This window comes from Chelonia mydas, chromosome 4, assembly GCF_015237465.2.
Source record: "Chelonia mydas isolate rCheMyd1 chromosome 4, rCheMyd1.pri.v2, whole genome shotgun sequence".
Classification (NCBI taxonomy): Eukaryota; Metazoa; Chordata; order Testudines; family Cheloniidae; genus Chelonia; species Chelonia mydas.
The window spans coordinates 56,232,793-56,252,872 of NC_057852.1; the positions used below are offsets into that span (position 1 = coordinate 56,232,793).

At 37.4% G+C, this 20,080-nt stretch overlaps 1 protein-coding gene across 4 annotated transcripts in view; it reads right to left on the reverse strand.

Moving 5' to 3' along the window:
* The window catches only part of TTC29 (tetratricopeptide repeat domain 29), a 214,823-nt gene that overhangs the window by 114,315 nt on the left and 80,428 nt on the right, over positions 1–20,080 (reverse strand). The gene's annotated exons all lie outside the window — the stretch shown is intronic.

The window sequence follows — 20,080 nt, forward strand, 5'->3', positions numbered from 1 at the left end:
ATCAACCCATAACTTAATAAAAATATGAATAATGGAAAAAATATTCCACATCTTATAGGTATCAGTAAGTCATCTTTACCCTCAGTTCACAGTTTGTTGACCAAGCTACAAGTTACTTACTAGTAAATGTAGTTTCTGAGTAGGCTGCCTGTATAGATCCACAATGTTAAGAAGCAGAAGTCAGAATCTTCTAGAAAGTAGAAGCCATACCTTGTGGGTATGATATTTTAAAATCAAGTGTGTGTAAAGGACCACAGTCCAGATCCTAAGCTGAAAGATTCTGAAGAAGTAAGAAAGGAGTAGAAGGTAGAATTTTTCAAATGTGCTCTAAGATCTTCAGTTACTGAAACACTGATAAGGTAAACACAAGTTTGAAGATAAAGTCTAATCCATTTCGACAATCTGAGTGGATTTTCTCCCTTACAGGATTTATATACAGATGCAGCCTAGTAGATTTACAATTAATTTAGTCCTCCCAAGATAGTAATTCAAAGCCTTCTTAACTTCTAATTTATGGAGACTAGCTTTCCCTGGGTAAAGAATGGGCTTCAAGAAATGCTAGGAGACAGGTAGATTGGTTCAGAAGGAACTTGAAGGTAATTTTAGTAAAGAATTTATAGTTTGGACAAAGTACCATTTTATACCTGTGAATGCTGTGTAACAAGAGTCAGTCATCAAGGATTGCTCCTCACTAAATCTTCTGATTGAAGTTATTGCCATGACAACATTGTCTTCAAAGATAGATGGTAAAGGGGACATTCTTCAAGAAGTTTAAATATGGAATGTCACGAGCTTTGTTAAAGCAATTTAAGTCCCACGTAAGCAATGGCTCATACACAGATAGGAAGATATGTACTAGTTCTTTCAAAAACTTCAACTGTTGGATGTATGAAGACTCAAAATCAGAAGTTGATACAGTTAAGTTGATACAGCTTCAAAATGAATCTTTACTGTGATTACAGTCAATCCAGGGAAGCGGACCATCTACTGATAGCCTAATATAACAGGTGTTGTGACAAATAGAGGAAGACTTATTAAAGACCCATAACAATATCTATCTTCCATTTCAAAGCATGAGTCTTCCTTGAGGAAACTTTTCAACCTCTATCACAGTCTGGTGAACTGCTCAGGGATAGTCCAAATCAAAAGTCAACATGATACCACACTCCAAACTGCTAGGTTCAGAGACTGGAGATTAAGCTGTCCTTGGTTCTGGGATAGATGACTATGACAATTAATTGGAGGCTCTGACTTAACGAGCTGGATATAGAGTTTTATGCACTTGGCTAGTCTCTGACACAACTCACTTCCCTCTTTGTTTTTTCCCCCAAAGTCCATGAACAAATGGCTTGGACTTTTGAAAGGGCTGGAGTCTTTTCAGGTAATAATGCAAAGCTTTTTTGCCATTCAATTTATGCAACCTAATTTCACCAGATGTATTATGGAGGGAAAAGACTGGCAGACATGTGGTTTCATTCAGGTGAAACTACAAAGAAAAAAACCACCTTCAGGAGAAACAATTTCTAGGGACAGGAAGAGGTGACAAGCAAGTCATCCAAGGAAGGTTGAAGGTGAATCTAATGTACTTGTTCCTCCTCAGATTCTGAGATGTTATCTCTTAGATGGACAGATTCAGGTGCACTTCCAGATTCAGTATGCTTTTCTATTGCCTGTTTAGGATGCTTGGAGCTATAGGATATGGTGGTTCTGTTCTCCCATGAAATCTCATATTTGAGGGACTCCCTTGAGAGCATTCCTGACAGAGCGGAAATTGAAGTAATATATTCCACATACCCCACTGGCCTTTGAACTAGCCATAAGGGCCCTGTCCTGACATCTTTGTTGTCAGAATTCGATAAGCACCAAAATACAGAGGCAGACTGTGCTTTCTGGTATCATTCAGATGGAATTAGGTGAAAATGCATCTAAGTGTGGTTCCATTACAGACACAAAAAAAGAAGCCAAGATTGAAAACACAACTCAATCTGGTTACAGAAGAAAAAGAGTGAAGATGCTAAACAGAAAATAAAAAGAAATATAAGTTTAGAAATAGACTGGGAATTTCCTAAGCAAAGAAAAAGTGAAAGGTTTTGACTTAACAGGCCTGGGATTTGTCTACTTGAGAATCACTTTGCAATACTACCCAGTTGCAATCAGCAGAAGAGTTCAAGATGAAGTCCTCTTGGATTTAAATGGGAAGTTACTATTAGTAGTACATTTCATTTTTTGGAATTGACTCCTAACTCCAAAATAACCTGAAATTGCTCATCTTCACCTGCAAGGCTTATCCGTTCTCTGAAGCATTTCAGTACAGACAGTCAAAAGCTTGGGGAGACTAAAATCTTCAGGGTGATGGGGAATCAATTTATTCATTCTGTCTGGCTAGTTGGTTCAGTTTGAGTTGGTGTATTTAGTTGGATTGGCTCCTGTATTTTAATTTTAAGTGTTGTGTTATTTTTGTTTTTTTATTATTGTTGTTGATTTTATTTTTTACACAAGTAGCTAGAGCTTGAATAGGCATTTTTGTAATAACTCAAAAATAAATAAATAGATAAAAATTATGGAAAGTATTAGGAGGAAAGGAAGCTGGTTACACAGCATCTCTGCATTAAAAGTTAGGATTTATTTTTATATCAATTCAATTATGGGAAGGGTAGCTTAAAAATGATTTTTACTGTCATTTGAGAAAAGAAAGAGAGATAGAGAAAAGAAGAAGAGGGACAGACAGTGGGAAGGATCCTCAAGAATATTTTGTAGAAGGGAAAGGATATCCCATATATCTACCTCAGATTCCATGAAGAAAAATGATTGCTTCCAGACAATCTATAGCACATATTTTCAAAATGTTACACAGGAAATTATTTAATTAATTTCCATTGTTATTGTTAACAAAAGTAACCGCATGTCTAATTTCCCCAAGCAATGTGCTCAGAAGTTATCCCCATGTGACTCAAACTTGAATTTTGAGAAATACTGATACTTTCTCTCATTTAATCAAATGAGTCAGAATCACAAATGTAATTCTTATAAAATATATAGAAGTACTACAAAAATGTTATAATTTACTGGGGCCCCAGGACAAGGCATCAAAAAGCTATCAGTAATCAATTCATCTTAATCATTGGAAGGAAGTGGTATAACTACATATCTTTTACAGTAGGAGACCCATTCTAAACAATTATATTCATACAAAGCATCATTCATCCACTAAATAAATTAAATATTATAAATCATTACTATTTTCATTCTAACTAGATATACACACACTAAGGTTTGTGTTATAGTTTTTCAATGGAAGGAAAGTGCACTTCTGAATAAAACTATTTGACCAAAAGCCCACAAAAAAGAGAATCCATCCATTCAAAGAACAAAAGTCAACATGATATAAACTTAAAAGCATGGTAGACGAACATTTTATATTTCTGAATATTATCCAAGTCTTCCTTTACAAATCTCCTTCCTACAAAATACTCCAAAAGTTTATATATGTTATATCACAGCAGATATCTTAGACAAATATTAACCAAAGAAGGATGTATATGATCACTACCATTTTCCATTTTTTAAGTAGAAAGATTGACTAGATATTAACACAAATGGGTTTAAATGTGAAGCTACCATAAAAGCAGGCACATAAATGTAATTCTCCCAACCGCTATTTTGATGCACATTTTTGATTCCATGAATATTTTATGAAATGGCCAGACTAAAGCCATATAACATTCCTGCATTACTGATGCTTGCGCCCGTAAGCTACAAACATTAGAGGCATGATTGAGTGCATTAAAATGAACTCATTCAGCAGTGCATTGATTACTTGAAGGAGAAAAAAAAAAGGAAGAGTTACTCCCACTTAAGAAAACAGCACAGAAATCTTAAGTTTTCAATACAGAAATTAAAGACAGCAATTTGAATAATATTTAATATATAAATAAAGTGTGACTCTGTCTAGAGGTCTGTGCATACAGAGATGACATTAATTAGGTGGGATGTTAATTAGGTCCAAAGATCGCTTCCGATATTGTTCAGGTAATTTAGTATGTCACAATAAGATGCACTGACTGACCTGTTCTAGCTCCATGCCTTAGCAATATTGAGAGTACCTAATTATTTCCTTTTCTATCAGCTTGTATATTTGTACAATGAAAATAATACAGTATAAAAAACTGTATGAAAAAAATTGGCAGGTGTGTAATGCACATTTCTAAGCAATACTAGTACAAGGAGAAAGCACATTTAGTTCTAAATTGTAAACATTTGTTGGGACTTTAGCAAAATATCCACTTTAGTCTAAAACAACCTGTTTAAAGGAACAATAAAACTTTATGTATATTATATTGCATTTTAATCTAAAACCAGTGGGCATCTTTTGTAATAAATTATTATACTGTACAATGTACACATAAAATCTGCTAGAAGCAATATTTAGTGGTAGCAAAAAAAGAAAAATGTTATTGCCAATTTTAAAAGATATTGGCTTCCATTTCAATTTAACTGCTTGAACTATTGATATTATTTTTAGTTTCACATATACAATTATGATAATTATGGTTGCACTATTCATGCTGAAATAGTTATGGATGTGTCACAGTTTCCAATATAAGCCACTATTTACGGAAGCTTTATAAATCTTCAGTGGAGATTTGTTGGAAGATGAAATAAACAGCATACAAAATGATAAAACAAGGCCCTAATTCAGCAAATAGATAGGCTAGACTGGACTCCTGAGGCAAAGTGGATTGTATTGAAATCAGTGGGACTCCTTACAGGCTCCATAATCCCCAGAGAACAGAAAGAAAAAGGACTTCCTATGGTCAAAGGACATTAATCTCAAGAGAGAGCCAAAGGCTTTGTGAGAGCAGAAGCAGCAGCCTGGAAGCCTGAAAAGTGGCTACAGAGGAAAGACTGGGCAGCAAACAGCCTGGAAGCTAGCACTGGAGGGCTGAGACTTACTACCAGGGGAGCAGCAATAGCCACGGCAGGGGGAAGCAGGGCAGCAGCCTGCAAGAAGCATGACGTGGAGGGGTTACAGGACTCTTATAGTTATACCACTGTACTGAACTATCATTCAGTGCTGGTTTAGGAACTATTGGTTTAACCTTTTTGTGTTGTAATTTAAAGTAATTGTTCCAATGGTATTTGCTAGGCCTGTTGATTAATCGCAGTTAACTCATGCAATTAACTCAAAAAATGTAACTGTGATTAAAAAAATTAATTGCAATGTTAAACAGTAGAATACCAATTGAAATTTATTAAATATTTTGAGTGTTTTTCTACATTTTAAAATATATTGATTTCTATTACAACACAGAATACAAAGTGTACAGTACTCACTTTATATTAGTTTTTATTACAAATATTTGCACTGTAAAAATGATAAAATAAATAGTATTTTTCAATTAATACAGGCACTGTAGTGAAATCTCTTTATTGTGCAAGTGTAACTTACAAATGTAGATTTTTTTGTTGTTACATAACTGCACTCAAAAACAAAACAATGTAAAACTTTAGAGCCTGCAAGTCCACTCAGTTCTACTTCTTGTTCAGTCAATCGCTAAGACAAACAAGTTTGTTTACATTGACGGGAGAGGTATTTACGTGCCAGATATGCTAAACATTCATATGCTCCTTCATGCTTCAGCCACCATTCCGGAGGACATGCTTCCATGCTGATGATGTTCATTAAAAAAACAGTGTGTTAATTAAATTTGTGGCTGAACTCCTTGGGGGAGAATTGTATGTCTCCTGTTCTGTTTTACCTGCATTCTGCCATATAGTTCATATTATAGCAGTCTCGGATGATGACCCAGCACATGTTGTTTGATTTACGAACACTGTCACTGCAGATTTGACAAAATGCAAAGAAGGTACCAATGTGAGATTTCTAAAAATAGCTACAGCACTTGACCCAAGGTTTAAGAATCTGAAGTGCCTTCCAAAATCTGAGATGGACAAGGTGTGGAGCATGCTTTCAGAAATCTTAAAAGAGCAACATTTTGATGCGGAAACTACAGAACCCGAACCACCACAAAAAAATCAACCTTCTGCTCGTGGCATCTGACTCAGATGATGAAAATGAACATGCATCAGTCTGTTCTGCTTTGGATCGTTATCAAGCAGAACCTGTCATGAGCATGGCATGAAGGGACATATGAATCTTTAGCACATCTGGCACGTAAATATCTTGCAAGGCCAGTTACAACAGTGCCATGTGAACACCTATTCTCACTTTCAGATGACACTGTAAACAACAAGTGGGCAGCATTATCTCCTGCAAATGTAACCAAACTTGTCTGCCTGAGCGATTGGCTGAAGTAGGACCAAATGGACTTGTAGGCTCTAAAGTTGTACATTGTTTTATTTTTGAATGCAGGGTTTTTTTGGTACATAATTCTACATTTGTAAGTTCAACTTTCATGATAAAGAGATTGCACTATAGTACTTATATTAAGTGAATTGAAATATACTATTCCTTTTGTTTTTTACAGTGCAAATATTTGTAATCAAAAATAAATATAAAGTGAGCACTGTACACTTTGTATTCTGTGTTGTAATTAAAATCAATATATTTGAAAATGTAGAAAACATCCAAAAATATTTAAATAAATGGTATTCTATTATTGTTTAACAGTGCGATTAATCACACGATTAATCGCAATTAATTTTTTTAATCTCGTGATTAATTTTTTTAATAGCTTGACAGCCCTAGTATTTGCACCTTTTTATTTCTGACACCCCTAGTAAAGGAATCATCTGTTACCAAAAAAAGTGTGTGTTTATGGGAACCCACCAACAGTTTAGGATTGCCACCAGTCCTATATTATGAGGGATGTCCTCTATTTAAATAAAAACTACCCTGTCCCATACTAAATCGTGCAGGATGCCTTTTATCCTGTATTTCAACCAAGAAGTGCTGCTGGTTGGCAATTTGACTTGGCATAGAGGGTCGCAACACTGTATAGCACTCAAATTTAACCTGGCTGCCCCTCCATCATGCCTTAGAAGTTGAAAATGAATGATTTTTAGATTTAAGGCAATCTTAGCAACAATGGAAGACTGAGGAAAAAATTATTCAACTGACAGCCAGGCCACTCCCACTGGCCATCAGTCCCATTGAGAAGGCATCTCTAGAAGCAGTGTCTCCCCTGTCAATTAGTAGGCGTAAATCCTGCCTCTAGAAAAGTTTATATAATGTGGTGAGAAATGCAGGGCCAGTTGCAGTAGACCAAGACCTTGTGAAGTTTTGAAGCAAAAAAATCTGTTTCTGAGTGTGCAGCTTTGAATGAAGCTTCATCTCATTACTACTCATTAAGCAGTAAATAATTAAAATACCCTGGAAAAGACAGGTAAAATACAAGCAGCAATGTCAGTAATAGACATGAAAGAGAAGAGGGGGAAAATGAATTAAAAAAAGCAATGAAATAATTCATATGAAGTTTTAATAAAGTTTCATTTGTGGTCTTGTTTAAAGATATATCAGACTTTAGGGATGTAACCTAATTACATTTTTATTCTGAGTTCTACTCAAAGACCTTGGACTTTGAATCTTTAACATAGATCAAACAGTTTAATTTACTTGTAACTATCAATATTTTAAAAAGATCTCTTCATTAAATTCCATAGTCTTACAAACATGTACATAAAGCAGAGAGCAATACTTGATGCTACAAAAATGTTAACAATTAACTTATAGAAAAAATAAGGATTATATATTTTAATTCATTTGAATTATAGCAAGTTTTTAAAATATTTAATTCATTTTGCCTAAGTTAAAAAAGTTTCTAATAAATTACTTTCTGCAGTTCAATTTAATTTTTAAAATATAAAATACCTAAAGAAGTTTTAGAACTCATCTCAGGAACTCGTCTTCAATTAAAAGTTATAACCCCAAATGCCTGAAGAGTCAAAAATAAGACTGTTTATGCGTAGGCCATAAAACTTTTATGGAACATGTAAATTATGATTATTAGAGTTTGCACTAATGCATTACTGTGATTGACTTGAAGAGGTTTTCACTACAATATATGAATAGAATTAGTTTGTCTCCTGCCCCTAAAAATTCTACTAAAACGAAGAGACTCTCTGTAATGTGAAAATCAGATCCGTTTATCTTTTCTTAAGATTAGAACTGTAAAGGATACGCTTACTTTATTGCATTAAAGAAGTATAAACATACAGGGAAGTTAGATTCATTGAAAAGAATAGAATGATAAGAGTTTCGAATATTTTTTTTTTACAATAGTCCTTTGGGAGTATCTGCGGGAGCACTTAATTCAAAACATTCACAGTGCCCGCCAGTATTTTTTTTCCTCTTACAAGAATAAACATTAATAAGATATACTATATTTTTCCATCAATTCAATTTGCAATTTTCTCCTCCATGCTGTATGTTCAGGAGTTACTCTCAGATTTTATTAGATTGTATTAATTTGAATTGAAAATACACAATCTCTGTAACATCAATTCAATCTGGTAACTGTCAGTTCAATATCAATAACAATATATTATTTCTATGTAATAATATGCTGTCCTTTATATGGAAACTACATCCTGCATTTGGATGGGGATAGACTCAATTATCTAATAAGCCTTTTCAATCTGTCTAGTCTTCAGATCTGTCAATCTGGATTTATAGGTGCTTCCCTCTGGCCATTGACTGGCAGGGAAAAGCTGCAGCATCTGAAGACCTTTTCTCCTACTGTACTACTTCTTAAGCCTCTTATGCCACACTCTCCAGTCAAGTGCTTCCTTAGCTAACTGACACATTAACTTCTCATGCAACTAGAACAATAAAACAGCTATTGTATAAAATAATGAAGTTGTAGAATAATTTAGAAACAGTGGGTTTTTTTATATGATTACATAAAATCAATGTTTGGTAGGATTCCAAATGATGAGATCTGATGAGCAAAACTCGTTCTTTTACAGGAAGGAAAAGTCAATTTTCTGCCTTTCAGATCCTCTGATGTACATAACAATCTTTAAATAGCAGTACGCATATGAACCTAAAGACAGGACTTAGTGATATTTCTCGACTGACTACCTAAGATAATTGTGGGATCTGACAGGGCCACTACATGAAGCCTAAAATGTTTGGAAAGGCATGAAATGGTCTTCAGAACTCACCTACTAATAGTTCTGTTCTTTTTTTGCTCAAAAGGTAGCTTGGACAAATGGGCTTTAATTACTAATCTCAAAAATTTTCCTTCCCAGTTGTAATCTAGGGAAATGCACCTGGTAAATCACTGAGTTATGAAATATATGGAAACTCTTTTCCCTGTTTTGCTTTCCTAACCTAACCTGGCCAGCCAAGATAATAGTATCTGGTTCCCAGTGGATATTAATCTTTTTTTAAATAAAGATTAAAAGACTAAAATACATGCTACATGGAAAATTCTCCATAAAAATACAACTACTAGTATATTATGCAATAAATAGATAATGATAAATAAAAATTCAAATAGTCATATTTCTTCATAGTCAAATTGTGAGTTACAATAATATTTAAGAACTAAACATATTACATGTGACCTAGACTAGTGTATTTCTTAAAGGCTTACAAATTAGAAAATTAATATTATTTTCCAGTTACAACACCCAAGATTATAAGGAACCTGCAAAATACTACACTCACCATCATTTCAAATATTACAAGTGCAACAGTTGCCATTAAAAAGTTAGCATTTGAATGGTATATGAGATTATCTGTTTTCCTCCTTTATTTAGCAAAGGAGGTATATCTGATAACTAGAACTGGTTGAAACGTTTCTGATGGAACAGTTTTTCATGAGAGAATACTGATTTGATGAAATAGAAGTGTTCTGTCAAAATTTATGGCAGGAAACTGAAATAAAACATTTAATTTCATTAAGGTTGAAATCAATTATTAATTTTGATTTTATAATTGCAATGTTCAAGGTTTATAATATTACATAATGTACAAGCCAACTTGTATATTATATTTGAAATTATAATATAACAAAAGTCAAAATGATAAAATCAAAATTAATGTTGAAAAAAAAAATCCAAAATTTCAACTTTTCATTCCAATTCAGAATGAAACCAAATTTCAAAATCTCAGAATTTCCTGTGGAATGAGAATTCAAGTTTTCAACTGGCTCTACTGATATCTGTGGGCAAATGTTTCTTTTTAATGGCTTATTTTGTATATCAAAAACTTTAATGCCACAGGAAACAGTGTAAAAGTGAATATTTTTGAATAGCTCTTCATTGTTTTAAGACTGAAGACAAAATCATATACCTTCTCAAAGTGAAAGTCCAGAAACTATTTCCCAAGGAATATTCTTTCTGATCCTTTTAAACTTCAGAGTTTAAAACAAAGAGATATTAGAAGTGTTGCTGTGTCCATTTTTTCTTAATAGCAAGATATCCCTTGTAAGTCAATCCAAATCACTACATTATATAGACATTTTTGAAAAAAGGCTTTTTTGCATTCTAAAAAAGTGAAACTAAAACATGCTGTGATAAATAAAGCATGGGGATAGCTTCCTTTGATGGACACCCAGCCAGCCAGTTAACTGTAAAATCCCTGTTGGTAGCTGTTCTTTACTCGCTTTATTTTTAAAGGGTTAAAAATTCCCCCAGGTAAAGAAAAAGAGCTAGTGAACTGGAGCGGCTAACAGGGGAGTTTGGCGAGGGGCTTCTCCAGGTGAAGGAGGAGCGATTGCGGGACCCTTGGGGTAAGTTTGCGTGACTGAAATATACCATGTGGTCTGCTGTTTTGGGGACCGTGTGCTGACCGTGTGTGCACTGAGCCTAGTGGCCTGCTATGCGAGGCTGAGAGCTAGGAACTTCTTGATGAAGCATCCAATCAACCCTTAACCAGGGAGCAGGGCTACTCAGGCAGAGCAGGGCTTTAAAAAGTCCGCTCCTAAGCGACCAGAGGAACTAGCGAAGAAGAGCGGCTAACAGGGGAGTTTGGCGAGGGAGTTTACAGGGGGAGTGTGAGCAGGGGAAGTTTGCACTTAAAGGTCAAAACACCGCTTGATAAAAACAAAGCGCCAACAAGGGAACAAGCTTCGGGAGTAAAAAGAGAGTGCAGGCAGAAGTCCAGCAACAGAGTGGGAGCTACCCAGTTTATTGTACCCAATGAAGCATGCATGATTACCTGCCCTATAGGGTGGTGGCATATGTATGCATTCGGTGCAAAGAGCTCCTGGCCCTCAGAGACGGTGTACAACTTTGGAGGCCAAGGTGGCTGAACTGGAGGAGCTAAGGGAGACAGACAGGTACATAGATGAGACTTTCCGGGACACAGTAGAATGGTCCCACCCCCTGTCTCACAGCCTCTGTGCTGTTGAGGAGGATGAAAACCTCAGGGAAGGAGAACATCCAACTGGAGCAGAGGGAAACGATCCCATAGTTGGGACCCTCCTCCCAGATGATATTGTGGTATCCTCTCACACTGAGGATACTTCTCCAGGGGAGGGAACTCCAGTTATTAGGAAGAGACAGGTATTACTCATGGGCGATTTGATCATTAGAATCATAGATAGCTGGGTTTGTGATGATCGGGAGAACTGCATGGTGACTTGCCCGCCTGGTGCGAAGGTTGTGGATCTCTTGAGACATCTAGATAGACTTATGTGTAGTGCTGGGGAGGAGCCTGTGGTCGTGGTATATGGATGTATCAACGACATGGGGAAGGATAGGAGAGCGGTCCTGGAGGCCAAATTTAGGCTGCTAAGTAAGAGATTGAAGTCCAGGACCTCCATGGTAGCATTGTCTGAAATGCTTCCAGTTCCACGTGCAGGGCCAGTTAGACAGGCAGAACTGCAGGGTCTCAATGCGTGGATGAGAAGATGGTGTAGGGAGGAGGGGTTTAGATTTATTAGGAACTGGGGAAGTTTTTGGGAGATGGGGAGCCTATACAGGAAGGATGGGCTCCACCTAAATCAAAACAGAACCCGATTGCTGCCTCTTAAAATTAAAAAGGTCATAGAACAGTTTTTAAAGTAAGGGCTGGAGGAAAGCGGACAGGTGCGGAGGAGCATGTGGGTCGGACATCCCTTAGGGGAGGATCTATAAATGGAGATTCCCTATGTCCTAATAAGGAGGAGAGGATGGAAAATGATAAAATACAGGGAGGATTTGAAGAGAAACAGTCAAATGAAAAAAAGTCCCATTCAATTATGTCATGCAATAGGGGACAGCCAAAAAATGACAAGTTTTTAAAATCTTACATACCAATACTAGAAGTCTAAATAATAAGATGGGTGAACTAGAGTGCCTAATATTAAATGAGGATATTGATATAATAGGCATCACAGAAACCTGGTGGAATGAGGATAATCAATGGAACACAGTAATACCAGGGTACAAAATATATCGGAAGGACAGAACAGGTCAATGGGGGAGTGGAACTATATGTGAAAGAAAGCGTAGAATCAAATGAAGTAAAAATCTTAAATGAACTAAATTGTACTATCGATAGTAATTCCATGCTTAAAAAATAAGAATATAGCAGTAGGGCTATATTACAGACCACCTGACCAGGATGGCATTAGTGACTCTGAAATGCTCAGGGAGATTAGAGAGGCTATTAAAATAAAAGACTCAATAATAATAATAATCGGGGATTTCAACTATCCCCATATTGACTGGGTACATATCACCTCAGGAACGGATGCTGAGGTAAAGTTTCTTGATACCTTAAATGGCTGCTTCTTGGAGCAGCTAGTCCTGGAACCCACAAGAGGAGAGGCAATTCTTGATTTAGTCCTAAGTGGAGCACAGGATCAGGTCCAAGAGGTGAATATAGCTTGACTGCTTGGTAATAGTGACCACAATATAATTAAATTTAACATCCTTGTGGCGGGGAAAACTGCACAGTGGCCCAACACTGTAGCATTTAATTTCAGAAAGGGGAACTACACAAAAATGAGGAGGTTAGATTAAAAGGTATAGTACCAAAAGTAAAATCCCTGCAAGCTGCGTGGAAACTTTTTAAAGACACCATAATAAAGGTTCAACTTAAATGTATACCCCAATTTAAAAAACATAGTAAGAGAACCAGAAAAGAACCACCATGGTTAAACAAAAAAGTAAAAGTGAGAGGCAAAAAGGCATCCTTTAAAAAGTGGAAGGTAAATCCTAATGAGGAAAATAGAAACGAGCATAAACTCTGGCAAATGAAGTGTAAAAATATAATTAGAAAGACCAAAAAAGAATTTGAAGAACAGTTATCCAAAGACTCCAAAAGTAATAGCAATTTTTTAAAAAAATATATCAGAAGCGGAAAGCCTGCTGAACAACCAGTGGGGCCACTGGACGACCGAGATGCTAAAGGAGCACTCAAAGACAATAAGGCCATTGTGGAGAAACTAAATGAATTCTTTGCATCAGTTTTCACTGTTGAGGCTATGAGGGAGATTCCCAAACCTGAGCCATTCTTTTTGGGTGACAGATCTGAGGAACTGTCCCAAATTGAAGTGTCATTAGAGGAGGTTTTGGAACAAATTGATAAACTAAACAGCAATAAGTCTCCAGGACCTGATGGTATTGACCCAAGAGTTCTGAAGGAACTCAAATGTGAAATTGCAGGACTACTAACTGTCATCTGTAACCTGTCATTTAAATCAGCTTCTGTACCAAATGACTGGAGGATAGCTAATGTGATGCCAATTTTTAAAAGGGCTCCAGAGGTGACCCTGGCAACTACAGGCCAATAAGCCTCACTTCAGTACCGGGCAAATTGGTTGAAGCTATCGTAAAGAACAAAATTGTCAGGCACATAAATGAACATAATTTGTTGGGAAATAGTCAACATGGTTTTTGTAAAGGGAAATCATGCCTCACCAATCTACTAGAATCCTTTGAGGGGGTCAACAAGCATGCGAACAAAGCCTTTGACAAGGTCCCTCACCAAAGGCTCTTAAGCAAAATAAGCAGTCCTAGGATAAGAGAGAAGGCTCTCTCATGGATTGGTAACTGGTTAAAAGATAGGAAACAAAGGGTAGGAATAAATGGTAAGTTTTCAGAATGGAGAGAGGTAAATAGTGGTGTCCCCCAGGGATCTGTACTGGGCCCAGTCCTATTTAACATATTCATAAACGTTCTGGAAAAAGGGGTAAACAGTGAGGTGGCAAAATTTGCAGATGATACAAAACTACTCAAGATAGTTAAGTCCCAGGAAGACTGCGAAGACCTACAAAAGGATCACACAAAACTGAGTGACTGGGCAACAAAATGGCAGATGAAATTAATGTTGATAAATGCAAAGTAACGCAGATTGGAAAACAATGATGGGGTCTAAATTAGCTGTTACCACTCAAGAAAGAGATCTTGGAGTCATTGTGAATAGTTCTCTGAAATCATCCACTCAATGTGCAGCAGCAGTCAACAAAAAGAACAGAATTAGATAATACAACAGAAAATATCATATTGCCTCTATATAAATCCATGGTACGCCCACACTTTGAATACTGGCTGCAGATGTGGTCGCCCCTTCTCAAAAAAGATATATTGGAATTGGAAAAGGTTCAGAAAAGGGCAACAAAAATGATTAGGGGTATAGAATGGTTTCCGTATGAGGAGAGATTAATAAGACTGGGACTTTTCAGCTTGGAAAAGAGGCAACTAAGGGGGGATATGATAGAGGTCTATAAAATCATGAGTGGTATAGAGAAAGTAAATAAGGAAGTGTTATTTACTCCTTCTCATAATACAAGAACAAGGGGCCACCAAATGAAATTAACAGGTAGCAGGTTTAAAACAAACACAAGAAAGTATTTTTTCATGCAACACACTGTCAACCTCTGGAACTCCTTGCCAGAGGGTGTTGTGAAGGCCACTACTATAACAGGGTTCAAAAGAGAGCTAGATAGATTCATGGAAGATAGGTCCATCAATGGCTATTAGCCAGGATGGGCAGGAATGGTGTCTCTGTTTGCCAGAAGCTGGGATTGGGTGACAGGGAATGGATCACTTGATGACAACCTACCTGTCTGTTCATTCCCTTTGGGGCACCTGCCATTGGCCACTATCAGAGGACAGGATACTGGGCTTGATGGACCTTTGGTCTGACCCAGTATGGCCATTCTTATGTAAGAAAAAGAGGGGACCTGACCAAAAGAGCCAATGGGAAGGCTAGAACTTTTTAAAATGGGGAAAGAAACTTTCCCTTTGTCTGTTCTCTCTGGGCTGGAGGGACAGAGCAGAGCTGTAAGCAGCTTAAGCCAGGTGTGATCACAAATCATCAGATCATACCTAGAACTACTTATCTGAACTCCAAATGTGTAAGTAGATCAGAAAGTTTAACTAGACGGGATCAGGTTTATTTTCTTTATTTTTGCTTGTGGATCTCCTCTGTGCTAACCCCAGATGCTTTTGTTTGCTTGTAACCTTTAAGCTGAACCCCCAAGAAAGCTGTTTTGGGTGCTTCCATTTTGTCATTGTTTCTTTTAAGATCTAGCAAAAAGCCTAAGTGCCAGATGTATTTTTTCCTTTTTTGTTTTTAATAAAATTTACCTTTTTTAAGAACAGGATTGGATTTTTGGTGTCCTAAGAGGTTTGTGCATGTTGTTTGATTAGCTGATAGGAAATTAGCTGTGACTTTCTCAGCTCTTCCCAGGAGTGTGGGGTGTGAAAGGGCTTGAGGGTACCCCACAGGGAGGAATTCCCAAGTGCTCCTTCCTGGGTTCAAAGGTTTTTGGTTTTTTTTTGCATTTGGGTGGTGGCAGTGTTTACCAAGCCAAGGTCAGAGAAAAGCTGTAACCTTGGGAGTTTAATAGAAGCCTAGAGTGGCAAGTATTAATTTTTAAAATCCTAGCGGGCTCCCACTTCTGCACTCGGAGTGACAGAGTGGGGATTCAGCCTTGACACATGCCATCACATAGAGATGTACCCAGAATAAGGGCCAGATTCTAATGCCCAACAGGAGTACGTGGAGAGTAAACTACTACTCATCATGAGGGTTTCAGAATCTGGACCTAAGCTACTTTGCAGCAGCACCAGCAGCAGTTCTCTGAATATTATCTATTATTTGTATAGTGGTGGCACCTAGGAACCCCAGCCATGGACCAGAACTCCAGGGTGCTAAGTGCAAAAATGATGGTCCCTGTCACAAAGGGCATATTGCCTTCACAACCCCTGGAATTGCTCCACATTGACCTGGAACCATTAAAAGTATTTTACCTAGTTGAGGGTCACATGCTTCATTGGCACCGAGACTTTCTATAAAAAAGCCACATTGATCTTGCCATCTTCAAATCCTTCCCATCTGTTCAGTACATGGAAATTCCAATTGGAAATGGAGATGGAAGGAGAGGGATTATGTTCTGTGACAGAATTGTGATCAAGTTTAAAAGGACTCTGGGGCTACCAGTTTCCCATCTGGTGCACTGCTGATCTGGGTAGAATGGTAAAAAGGAAAGGAGAAGCTGATATAGAGGACACTATCACAGAGGATGGGTGTGTCCTCCTTCCTCCCAGAGAAATGAAATTGGACATGAGTAGTTATTACCCAGCTGTTTGACTTGATTTGTTATGATTTTGAATTTTGTTTTTGGAAATAAAAGCAAGCCCTGAAAAATTGGATCTTTTCTCCAATCGTACTAAGAGGCTGGAATTTTTGTTTCCTTCTCAACTGACAAGTGTACACACTGGTTTGCAGCAATATATTTGGAAAACTCCAGATACTGGCTAAGCAACCTACTGGGAATCCCTACATCATTACATCCACAGGTTGGATGGTTTGCAGTGATTGAGGTAAATAGTATTTAACAGTTGCTGCATTCACTGCTCTGTGAGTGAAATCTAGCACAAGACTTTAGCACCAAAATCATTTCTTTGTGCTCACCCAATCTATTCATTTTATCCATCAGCTGTCTCTCATTTTACACTTAGATTGTAAACTTTTCAGGGCAGTGCTCATCTTTTTGTACAATCTCTAGCACAATGGAATCTTGATCTCTAACTGGGAATTCTAAGCATTACAGCACTACAAATAAAAAATAGGGCAAATTTGCTATATTTTCCCAGTGCTGCCATTCACACTTGGGGGTGAAGTTCACCCTGAATGAATCTAGAGTCCTGCAAGGGAAAAACTGTATGTGACCACTGAATTAAAACATGCCTTATAATGTATATGTACAGAGGGACAACTAGCATGCGTAACTTTAACTTTGATATTTCAATACTTTTGAGTGCTTCACTTTGCAACATTAACATTCTTCTAATACATTTTTGTATTTGAACATAAACTATTTCTGCCTGCAGCATAGCAGTTGTGGAGACCCTGTTTAGACATATGCATATAACTTCCACATAGATACTCAAGACAATCCTCTGAGCGTCTCTCAAAAATTCTTACAATATAAATGCAATTTTTTTTATTGACAAAAACTAGCCATAAACAATTCAAACACCAAATGAATCATTTATTATCATGGATTAAATGGGATTCACTGGGAAAAAGATGGCAGAATTTGATTTTAATATGTTACAGAACAAAAAGATGTAAGAATCCAATTTTAAATTATTGTTCTATGACCACACCTAGTAATAAGATACTTAAACATCAAGGGCTTGATGCAAAGCCCACAGTCAATGGGAATCTTTCCACTGGCTTCAGCAGGCCTTGGATCAAACCACTAAACCAGTTTTAACCTAGGTTAGGATAGGATAGATGTAACTTACCAATCCTGAGCCTAAATTCAGGTGACCAAGGCTCAATTCCACAGAAAGTTTGACCTAAGTTATATGGCAAGGAGCCTGCATTCTGTGACGCTCCAGTCCAGCAGACTGGAGATTTTTCAGCTACTTCAGATAAATAAAACAATTGAGGTTTTTATTGAACTAAATATGAAAATGAATATAACAGCAACAGCAGCTCCCCTGTTATTAAATTTAATATAAAATCTAATTTATTTGATGGTCTGTCTACATTTTTAGGGAGGAGTTTTCAAAAGTGCACAGAATTGGTCTAATGCCGCTCCCACTGATGTCGATGGGAGTTTTAACATTGTTTTCAGTGGGGACAGAATTAAGACAATACTGAATGCAATACTGAATGCTCAAGGGGAAACTGGGTAGAGTATAGTTGGGACTTTGAGCATCTGGAAACATGTGAGTTTATGATACAAGCATATTAGTTGGATGTAATAATAATCATCAGCTGTGAGATACTTAACAACAGGTAGGTCATAGAAGATTAGCATTGGAAGAGACCTCAGGAGGCCATCTAGTCCAACCCCCTGCTCAAAGCAAGACCAACCCCAACTAAATCATCGCAGCCAGGGCTTTGTCAAGCAGGGCCTTAAAAACCTCTAAGGATGGAGACTCCACTACTTCCCTAGGTAACCCATTCCAGTGCTTCACCACCCTCCTAATGAAATAGTTTTTCCTAATATCCAACCTAGACCTCCCCCACTGCAACTTGAGACCATTGCTCCTTGTTTGGTCATCTGCCACCACTGAGAACAGCAGAGCTCCTTCCTATTTGGAACCCCCCTCTAGATAGCTGAAGGCTGATATCAACACCCCACCTCACTCTTCTCTTCTGCAGACTAAATAAGATGCAGCCTCTTCTTAACAGTCATGTACCCCAGCCCCCTAATCATTTTCGTTGCCCTCTCCTGGACTCTCTCCAATTTGTCCACATCCTTTTTGTAGTTGGGGGCCCAAAACTGGACGCAATACTCCAGATGTGGCCTCACCAGTGTTGAATAGAGGGGAATAATCACTTCCCTCGATCTGCTGGCAATGCTCCTACTAATGCAGCCCAATATGCCGTTAGCCTTCTTGGCCAGCTTCTCGTCCACCATAATCCCCAGATAGCAGACACTGATACTGGCATAATTAGATCTTTGTTTGTATACTGTATCCCACTCTCCCTAGCTTTGTCTGTCTCCTGTCTTTTAGGACGTAAAACTCTTCAGGGCAAGGACTTTCTCTTCATTTGTGCTGAACAGAACCTTTGTGTTGTACCAGAATATAAATTAAAATAATTATTCAAAGTTAAACTCCCATTGAGATGAATGGCATAATTCACACATCTCAGAGCTTCTGTTTCAGATTGTCAGTGGATTTTGGCACACACAGTATTGACTTATACTTGGTATATGTTTGGAAGATTTTCTTTGCTGGACCCAATTGTAATCTGTAGCCAAGGATAAAAGATATCGGGTATATTTAGGATATGGAGGTGAAATATAAGTATTAATTAATGTTGTAATTAGGCCTGTAAGATATTTAGCATTGCCCAATTAGGTTGTAGCACAAGTTACCATAAGTACATTAATCATAAACCTGCTGAGCTTGTGTCTATGTTTGTGATATGATGCTGTTTCGGAAATAATAGCTGAGTTTGAACAATAATGTCTATGAGAGATCAGCAGATATCACAAGATGACCGTTGATAGCTGGGGTGAAATGTTAGAGACTTCCCTAAGGTGACAAGGTGAAATAAATGTTAATGAATACAAGGGGAACTAATGAGTTACCCTGTGAAAAACGGGAAACCCAAGAAGTAGTGGGATGTGGCAATTCAAATAAGGAAAAGGGGCTAAAACTTTCATAAATATGTATGAACCCCAGTGGGCGTCAACGTAACATGTTATGAAAGCTGTATCCCACCCTGTGTGCCTTTGTTGAGGAGAGATGCCAGGATGACAACTGAGAGGTTTTTCTATAAGGCCTTGGTGTGAGTAATACAAATACTATACAGTCTGTACTGGTGTCTCTCTCCTTTACCAGATTGCAGTATGTGTATTGTTTGGTTGGTTAGTAAAAGTAATTATTACAGAAAAAGCACTATGTAGTCTCATGCACCGTGAGGTCCGCCCTTCTATTGGTAACCTTTCCACTGCAGTCAATCTTGGGGGCTGAATTCTCACAGATTAAAGTAGGTGTAAACCCTCACCTTGGGGTGAGTAATTGGTTAACATAACATAACCACAGGCGCACAGTCTGAGACAACATTAGCTAGTGAGAAGTTGAACAAACAGCACGTGACAAAAAAGAGGTAACCTTAAAGCAAGGGAACATCTTTATTTATAAAGAAATTCTTCCTCTGTTCATATATCTTGTTTTCAGTTGAATGAGAACCTTCAAACTACAA